Source organism: Notolepis coatsorum (genome assembly GCF_963971535.1).
Source record: "Notolepis coatsorum genome assembly, chromosome: 13".
Lineage (NCBI taxonomy): Eukaryota > Metazoa > Chordata > Actinopteri > Aulopiformes > Paralepididae > Notolepis > Notolepis coatsorum.
In genome coordinates, this window is record NC_140177.1 from 74,638,259 (window position 1) to 74,648,463 (window position 10,205).

The 10,205-nt window shown below is 42.9% G+C and overlaps 1 long non-coding RNA gene across 1 annotated transcript; it reads left to right on the forward strand.

The window, feature by feature from the left end:
- Window positions 1–918: 918 nt before the first annotated feature.
- Window positions 919–8,779, forward strand: LOC311239152. The gene is made up of 4 exons (XR_014620422.1): window positions 919–990; window positions 7,594–7,629; window positions 7,914–8,048; window positions 8,666–8,779. It is a non-coding gene; the product is annotated as an uncharacterized lncRNA (long non-coding RNA).
- The last annotated feature ends 1,426 nt before the right edge of the window (window positions 8,780–10,205 follow it).

A 10,205-nucleotide genomic window follows, 5' to 3' on the forward strand; every position in this document is an offset into this window, starting at 1 on the left:
ATTCTATTTTTATTCGATTTCATTTTATTCTATTCTTAGGCCATTTGTTTTGTTATTCTTATTCGTGACTTGTTCTGTCTAAATGTTTAATGTTGAGTGATTTGGAGTGTCAAATTTCCCTCAGGATAATACATTTCTATTCTATTCTATTCTATATCTTTGAAAAGTCTCCATTTATTCAACACTTCTGAATTCACTGACGGACTGAACTGAACTGACAAAAATAAGGTGCATAAAAAAGCAAACAAAATTCCTCCACAGTAAAGCGGCAAGCAGCGTTTGGGGACAGAGTGAAATCTTCTTAAAACACTGCCCCTCCACTCATTCCTGAACTTTTTTGTTAAGTCCTTCTCAAATGCCAACTGAATTAAATTGGCCTTGCGTCGATGAAGCATACTAAGGCGGTGTTCTGTAAAGATGTTCTTGAGGGTAGAAAACGAATTCTCACAGAGGGCCGTGCTAGCTTCAGTAGTGTTGTTGTTGACATCAGTGCCCACTAGGGCTGTCCCCGACTAAGGATTTGGATAGTCGACTTTGATTGACATTTTTTATTTTTTTTTTACCAGGGTGGGCACAGCTGACTCAGTGGGCGGGCCCGGCCCCCCAATGCCCGCCCATGGCGCCGGGTCTTGAGTGTATTGTAATACATTGGCTGGTTTTTACCTAAAACTACACAGTTTTACCTACAGTGTAGAAGTGCTAACTTTGAAGCTCTGTGCAAACTCATATAACTAGTGATATACAATTATAAAATATATAATTCTCCACAGGATTAATACAACAACATTCCTGGCATGTACAGTAACTTGTAAAAGTACTATGAGGAAGTTGTATGACTGTTCTGAGAGAGGGTGTGGCTGTGGGTGTCCACTGTCCACTTAACCTTGTACAATCTAACAATATTCACATAAGTTATGACAGAAGACAGAAGCATGGATGGATTTATAGTATATGTGTTGCTCCTGATGCTGCTGCTACCTCACTGCAATGGTGAGTGAATGATCAATACATTGGAAATAATAGCATCTTACTTAACACTAAACGTTGTTGCCTCACATTTCCAAGAATTTATTTCACCAAACATGACACTCGAAATTCTGCTCTGAATCTATCTGTATAGTCTATTGTTACAGTCAGATAAATAGTGTGTTTATTATTCATTTGACATAAACATAAAAAAAAAAAAAAAAAACATCCATGGGAATTATTTTAAGCAGTTAGGCATAAAAAGAGTGCCCTTGATCACCTTAATGTTCTGTATCACTCATTTGACTGTGATTTGACTGTTCTGCTTCATGTTTACATACCTTGTCATTTTATTTGGTTATTTGTTTGATGTGTGTTTAATTGTGTGTTTCACTACCATATCTGATTTTAAAGTTCAAATTAAGGGCATTTTAAAGAATGAGATGGGAGAATGTCACTGCTTCACTGCATAATGTGCTGTTATATTTTATATTTAACCTGACCTCTCCCCAGCAACCTCCTGCAAAGCCTCACCTTCCATCCTCTTTCTGCCTTTTTACCCTACCCTCCAATCTCCCCCAATCCCATTCAATCTAATTTGCTGCAGCTCAAATGTATCCCCTTACCCCACTTTGCCTTTTATGTCTCTGTCTGTGTTTTGTGTATTTTGTATGTTTGTTTTTGCTGCCATTGCTCGAAAAAGAGATCTTTGATCTCAAGTGACTACCTGGTAAAAAAAAAAGGTAAAAAAAAAAGAAAAAAAAATATTTCCCTTTGTGATGTTTGCATGTATGTAAAAGACATGCTTTTGAGTTGTTTTTAGGAATATTTATGTCAATAAAAGACCATGTGTTCTGTGCGCATTACTAAGAGTAATGCACACAATCAGACCTTACATCTGATGAGCTGAACAACCTGTAAGCCCGGTTTGAAGTTAAACACACTAACCTCCCATGGGAAGCCTATCCACTGCCAAAACGAGTAGCACTCTGGTCATTGTTGAGGCCGATGTGTGCAGGGAATTCAAGTGCATTAGCGTAAACAAGGCAGCTGGACCAGACGGCTTCCCAGGCCACATGAGCGGAGCAGCTGGCTGGTGTGTTCACCGACAGGTTCAACCTCTCTCTCTCCGACTGTACAGTCCCAGCCTGCTTCAAGTCATCTACCATTGTGCCAGTGCCAAAAAATAACAAGATAACATGTCTGAATGACTGGCGCCCTGTCGCCCTCACTCCCATAGTGAGCAAATGCTTTGAGAAGCATGTTAATTAAGGAACTAAACTGTAACCTACCGACAAAATAGATTTAGAACACTCCACCTTCAACCACCTACATTTACATAATTTACATTTAGTCATTTAGCTGACGCTTTTATCCAAAGCGACTTACAAGTTCTGTACGACAAGCCATCAGGAAGGGCACAACTCTATCAGCTGAGCAACAATGTTCATCAAAGTGTTGAGTGCTACAGTGTAGGTTAGTTTATTAGGACAAGTGCATGACAGTATGGTTGGTTAGGGTTAGATTTTTTTTTTAATTGTTTTTTTTTTAAATTCAGATAATGGTTGAAGAAGTGCGTCTTTAGTCGACGGCGAAAGATTGGACGTGATTCGGCTGTCCTAACTGGGGTGGGTAGTTCATTCCACCATTGTGGGGCAAGGACTGAGAATAGGCGACTTCTCTTTGATGACCCTCCCGGAGCTTGGATAGGAGTAGGTCTGAGGCGGCCAGAAGATGCAGAGCGTAGGGGTCTTGAGGGTGTGTAGTTAGAGACCATTGACCGGAGGTAGGCGGGAGCGGTTCCCTTTGCCGCACGGTATGCTAGGTCGAGGGCCTTGAAGCGGATTCGTGCAGCAATGGGGAGCCAGTGCAGGTCCCTAAGAAGTGGGGTGACATGGGCCGACTTCGGTAGGTTTGAGATCAGGCGGGCCGCTGCGTTCTGAATGAGTTGAAGAGGCTTAGTGGCAGTGGCCGGGAGGCCAGCGAGCAGTGCATTGCAGTAGTCGAGGCGGGAGATGACTGTTGATTGGACGAGGAGTTGGGTGGCTTCTTTTGTCAGGAAGGGGCGGATCCTTCTGACGTTGCTCAGGAGGAATCGGCAGGTTCTGGTCGTCGCTGCGATGTGAGCAGAGAAGTTCAACTGGTCGTCGAGGACAACACCAAGGTTCTTGGCGGTCGGGGACGCAGTCACAGCTGCATTCTCGACTGTGATTGAAAGGTCGGTTAGGGGGGAGGATTTGGCCGGAAGGTGGAGCAATTCTGTTTTGCTTAGGTTCAGTTTGAGGTGGTTGGACGTCATCCAGGCGGAGATGTCGGACAGACAGGCCGAGATCCGCTCAGAGACGTGGATATCTGAGGGAGGGAAGGAGAGGAAGAGTTGAGTATCGTCGGCATAACAATGGTAGGAGAAGCCATGAGACGTGATAATGTTACCCAGTGATTTAGTGTAGAGGGAGAAGAGAAGGGGTCCTAAAACCGAGCCCTGGGGGACACCCGTCCGCAGGGGGCGGGTGGCCGACAGGGTCCCTCTCCATGACACTTGGTAGGAGCGGTCATTGAGGTATGATGACAGCCATGTCAGCGCAGAGCCAGCCACTCCCATTCCTGCGAGGGCCGCAAGGAGGATCTGGTGGTTGACTGTGTCGAAGGCTGCAGATAGATCTAGGAGAATCAGGACAGAGGAGAGGCCTTTCGCTTTTGCTAAGTGAAGTGCCTCTGTGACCGCAATGAGGGCTGTCTCTGTGGAGTGACCAGTCCTGAAGCCTGACTGATTAGGGTCTAGGAGGTCATTCTGTAAGAGATAAGCAGTAAGTTGGTTGGATACAGCACGTTCAAGTGTTTTAGAAAGGAAGGAGAGAAGAGAGACAGGACGGTAGTTGCCTATGACGGTAGGGTTCAGGGTTGGTTTTTTTATGAGCGGCGTGACTCTGGCTTGTTTTAGGGAGGTGGGGACCACCCCCGAGTTGAGTGAGGAGTTGATGGTTGCAGTTAGGAATGGGAGGATGTCTGGTGCTATGGTCTGGAGGAGTGGGGAGGGTAGCTGGTCCAGCTGGCAAGTAGTCGGACGGTTCGACGTTACCAGTGTCAGGGTCTCTGCTTCTGTAATGGGAGAGAAAGATGACAGAGTGAAGGATGAGGTTCTCGATTCAGCATTTGGAATGGGTGGGGGTTGGGAGAAGGAGCTGCGGATGTTCTCCACTTTTTCCTCAAAGAAGATCGCAAAGTCTTCGGCAGAGAAAGATGAGGGAGGGGGGGGTGGGGGGGGAGTGAGGAGGGAGGACAATTAAGTTTGGCCGAGGGACAACATTTTTCCAAGCCATTGGAAAACAACAACAAAACAAAACAAAAACAATGGCTAATTTAATATATTGATAGTGAAAACATTTTAACTCTGTGACAGACCACCTTATAACTAAGACATACATTTGTGGCAGAGGCAGAGAATGGACAAAATAAGCGAGCTGCATAGGTGGCATAATAAACTGTAAACGACGTGCACATTTGCACTGAACATTATACCTTTGTCTTTTTGCCATTTTATTATAAAACCAGAGACAAGCGCTTCTCTCTTATTGGCCTATCTTACATTACGAGCAACCAATGCGTCTATCTGACAGCCCTTTCTGTGGAGCACACTGGACTATTGAGAAACAATAGGAATTTTCCATTGGTTCTCCCAGTCCACGTGACCATTTCTAGCATTTCCATTGGCTATAGTGACAGACATAGATATATGATAAATGGATAGATATAGCAGATTAGATGCAGTGCAGGGAAAACAACCAATCTAGATATTTCAAGATTCTATGCTTTACATCCGCGCATTCTTTGAGAGATGCACAAAATGTTTAGATGACAATCGATTCCGATACAATAAAGCAAGTCTTTATCACAAACAAATCCAAAGATATTTAATGTTTTACAAAACATGTCTAGTCTTGTGCCCGGCTTTAGAAGGTTAAAAGCCTAATTGTATTTTTTATTTAGTTAATAAATGTCTCGTTGTAATTCCTTATATACCTAATGTAGCGCATCTTCTTGAAGCAGATTAAGTTTTTTTTCTCTGATTTGACTTCAGTTTAATCGCATTGTTACTGTTCACATGTGTGGTGTTGTCACAGTCATATATATATAGTAAAGATAAAGTTTGAATGACTTACTGAACTGGTGTTTTAATTTCACACCACACTGCTTGTTTGTTATTTCAGCACCAGGCGCTGTCCACTGACTTTTTTTTCATGTTGAGCAAGCGCTACAGTGCACCTCACTGCCTACCTGTTATTCACTCTCAACATGGATAAAACAAAGTATAATAAGCATTCTTTAGGTGGTGGTAGTTTCTATATTTGGACATTATAGCTATCATATAGCCTAGCCTAGTTGGTCTGATATATAATAAAAAAAAAATTAAAATTAAAAATAATAAAAAATTAATATTTTTTTTTATATATTCTGAGGGGCCAGATATTATTGCTGGCGGGCCAATTTCGGCCCGCGGGCCGCCTATTGCCGACCTGTGATAGAGCGAAATAACTCACATGTGAGAATGATGTTCATTGACTATAGCCCAGCATTCAACACTATAATCCCTGCCAAACTCAACACCAAACTGAAGAACCTAGGACTGGTGATGGGATGGGACCAAACACCTCAACCCCTCTGACCCTCAAGCCAGGAGCCCCCCCCAGGGCTGTGTCCTGAGCCCCCTCCTCTACTCCCTGTACACCAACGATTGTGTAGCCAAGTACAGCTCCGACATGGTGATGAAGTTTGCCGATGACACCACAGTGATGCCTAATCACCCACAACAATGAAACAGCCTACAGAGAAGAGATTAACAACCTGGCACAAATGGTGCAGATTGAACAACATCTCCCTCAACTGCAGGAGAGGGAGAGAAAGGCTATAGACCCTGTCTGTCACGGTTTGGTGGTGAGAGCAGGACCCAAAGGCAGACAAGACAGCGAGTTAACCCTTTCACTGCCACACTACCAAATGGTTAACCCTTTCACTGCAACAATACAGAAGGTTAACCCTTTCACACGACAAAGGGTTAAATGGCTGCTTTTTTATATAGCGCTTTTATCCAAAGCGCTTTACAATTTGTTACTCACATTTTACCCATTCACTCACACATTCACACACCAACGGCGGAGGCAACCATGCAAGGTGCCAACCTGCTCATCGGGAGCAATTAGGGGTTAAGTGTCTTGCTCAAGGACACATCGACACGCTGCCCGGGAGCGTCTATGCTTTTACCAACGCGTCCGTGTTTCCGGGTTCCCGCTTTGCGCTCTGATTGGCCAGGTCATGTGACATGCGCGCCAAACGTGGGACGGCAAGTTCTGCGCCTATTTCCGGGTCGAACAGCCTGCAAACTACCTAACGCCTAGTTTATCACTGGTTAAGCTTAGGCGACTCTTTCGCAGTTGGTTAAGGTTAGAGTTTGGAATCAGGGCAGGCGTTCTATCGCCATGCTCTAAGACAAACTCTAACCTTAACCAACTTCAAAAGAGGGCCTAAGCTTAACCAGTGTAGAAACTTGCGGTCCCGCGATTGGGCGTACATGTCACATGACCTGGCCAATCAGAGACGCGGAAACACGAACGCGTTGGTAAAAGCAATCAGGCTGCCCGGGAGGAGCGGGAATCGAACCGGGAATCGAACCGGGAACCTCCGGATTGCCAGACGATTGCTCTACCTCCTGAGCCACTGTCGCCCCAGTGGCAGTCGAAAGGGTTAACCCTTTCACTGCCACACTACCGTCTGTAGTGTGGTAGTGAAAGGTTAACCTTCTGTAGTGTGGTAGTGAAAGGGTTAATGGAGCTTTAATTGAATAAACTCTTAAATGCAAAAACAAGAGCACAGGAAAAACACAAAAACAACACCTCTCAGCAACCGCTGTAAGAGGGGGGTAAATACGCTAGAACTAACAAGGAAATACTAACAAGGAAACACTTACTTACTCTAACACAGACAGGGTAACAAACAGGAAACAAGAATGAACCCACAGAGAACAGGAAACAAGGAACTCAAATACAGAAACAAATGAGAAACACCTGGGGATGATTACAACTGGAGACACCTGGGAGGGGAGACAGACTAACAAAGAACTACAGGAAACCCAAAGAACTACAACTACGGATGACAAGACAAACACCATACCGCTGGGACAACACAAGCAGACCACACACACCAAATAGAGAACCCACTAACAGACGCCTAACAGACGCGTAAAAATCTACACGCCTAAGGGACAGGGATATGAGAAACACACATACAGGGGCGGGGAGAGGTAGAGCAGGGGAGAACAGTCCAGTAACGGGTGGAATATGCTACACTGTCAACATCAATGGGTCTGCTGTGAGCAGCTTCAAGTTCTTCTATGTTCACATCACCAAGGACCTCGTCTGGGATGTGCACACCAGCCAGGTGGTGAAGGAAGTACAACACCTCTTTCACTTCAGGAAATTCTGAAAGTCAGCACGGGGCCCCAGATCCTATACAGGCGGGAAATTACACAGTTTTCATGACAAGTATGACCAAGTGTAATAGTTGAATTGCTAAAATGATTAGTAAGTGGTATTTTGGGGAATTACAGTATACATAATCCTCTCTCTATTTCAGGTCAATTTCTGCCAACAACTTCCCAGACTGATTCCAGTGAGTCACTGCTCAACTACTTATTACCATCTAAGATATCACTACTTCAGGTCATTCATGACTTATATTAAACCAAATGATCAAACAATGAATATGACGGTCTTGGACAGTGCATGAAATTACCTTTTATCATCAGCCTTGGAGGCTATATTGGAATCAATGTCATCAGGCAATTAAAATGTCTAGGAGATAAAGTAATGTTTAGAATAGAGAAAACTGACTGATCTCAGGTTGTTTACTTGGTGAGGATGAAACTGATTGTGTTTTGTTGTGTTGTGTTCCAGGCTGCTCAGGCCCTCCTGTGCTGTGCTGTCTGGGTCTGAACAGCAGCTGTTTTAGAAACTGTTTCTGTGATGAAGCGTGTTTAGGTTTGAATGACTGCTGCCCTGACTACGCGTCCACCTGCCCCCAACAGAATTGTGAGGATAACATGATGAAATCATAAAAATTAAGAAGCCTAGTATGCATTCTAGTATGCATGTATAGCTCCCCTCTACTCTAAATCATGTTTGCTTTAGGGTTAACTCCTCTTGGAGGCATGGCTTTGATTATGCAGGTTGGTATTTGTGACTTTGTACTTTTCACCAGAGCAAATTTTTTCTCTGTACTTCCTTGAAATCTCAGTTTGCATGTGTGATGTCACAAATCAGTTTGATCTGTCATGGTCCAACATGTGGTAAACATCTGACGCCTTTAGCTTCAGCATACACAGACAGCTGAGTAGGTATTGACATTTCTTGAAATAATACAAGCTGCTGACTTGGAATTCGTGGTAAATATCAATAAATATCAGGTACTTGTTGGCTATTTGAATGAGTAGTTTATTGAAAAAATTTTGTGGGGGAAAAACCTGTTTATACTTATTGTTAATAATTGTTACTCAATATAGAACATTTTGAGGAAATCTTCAATAAAAATAATTTTGAATGTGCTTGTAGAACATGAAAATTGCATAAAACAGATGCACTATCCCTTTATTTAATCTTAGATTATTCAAGATGTGTTGTGCACCCCCCCCCCCCCCCCCTGTCTACAGCATCCACAGTGAACAGCAGTACTACATCTTCACCAGCAAATGTATCCACAGTGAACAGCAGTACTACATCTTCACCAGCAGATGTCTCTACACCCTCAAATCCCATAGAAACTGTCACAGGTGTGTGTGTGTCAATGTGTCAATAGGTTATTTTAGACTACAGTCATTCTATGGCTCCAATATCTTTTTTTCTTAATCTGTTTCAATGAATCAGTGTTTAAATTGACCATTACGATGGTGCATTCTTCTAGACACAATTGTTCATATTCACTTTCATTTTACGTTTACTGTAAACGTAACTGCTCCCCTATGTGTAACTTTGTAATATTGTGTTTTTACTGTGTGTAATTGTATTTGTGTTTAACCCTGTACAGCGACCTTGGGTGCTTTGAAAGGCGCCTTCAAATAAAATGCATTATTATTATTATTATTATTATTATTATTATTATTATTATTATTATTATTATTATTATTATTATTATTATTATTATTATTATTATTATTATTATTATTATTATTATTATTATGGGGTGGAGCTTGACTCTCTAGCAGTGGTGTCAGAGAAGAGGAGCCTTGCTAAGCTCCAAGCCATCATGGACAACCCCTCCCATCCACTACACACGGAATTGGCTGATAGAAGGAGCACGTTCAGTGTTAGACTAAGACTCCCAAGATGCAACACTGAACAGCACAGGAAGTCCTTCATTCCGACAGCCATCAGACTACTGTATATAACGCATCACTGTGCCGCATTGCATCACTGAGCACAGAGTGATAGTACAACTCTGGCAAATCTTCCTGGACTTTTACTTTTTAAATCGACATTTTACAATTTTACACTTATTACTGTACATTTTACTGTATATTACTGTGTATTTTACAATGTATATACATATCTCAGAATGTATATCCCTGACTATTTTATTCTTATTCGTGATTTTAGATTTTTGACTACCTAAATGTTTACTGTGAGCGATCTGTAGTGCTGAATTTCCCTCAGGATCAATAAAGTACTTCTATTCTATTCACTTCTAACAGTGGGTCCTGTACAGCCCATAAGCCGTACTACATATTCACCACCAGATGTCTTTATACCCTCAAATTCCACAACAACTGCTACAGGTGTGTATCCATATAGTATTTGTATTTTGGTTATTTATACATTTCAATTAATCTGAGGCCATGTTTAGACGGAGAGAGTCTCAACAGAAACCGCAGAAGTCGTCTTGTGGTCTCACTTTTAATTTTGCTTTAGACTAGTGTTTTGGGAGGGAATTCTTCGAGCTGTAAAAGTGTAGTCGACTCGAGACGACGGAGCCCTGCTAACCCATACGCTACACTGCCTCAGGTTGTTGAGACAACCAGGCGTGCTGTGAAGACCCGCCCTACTCTGCCTCTGATTCGCAGACTGTGGGTGGGGGAATGTGATTGGACCAAAGCAGAGTCACACAGACAGTGGCTCCAGTCACTAATAGTTGCGATAGCCGCTGGACTGATTCTTGTGTATTTAAAACTACTGCCAATGTGGTGATCTCCGTGT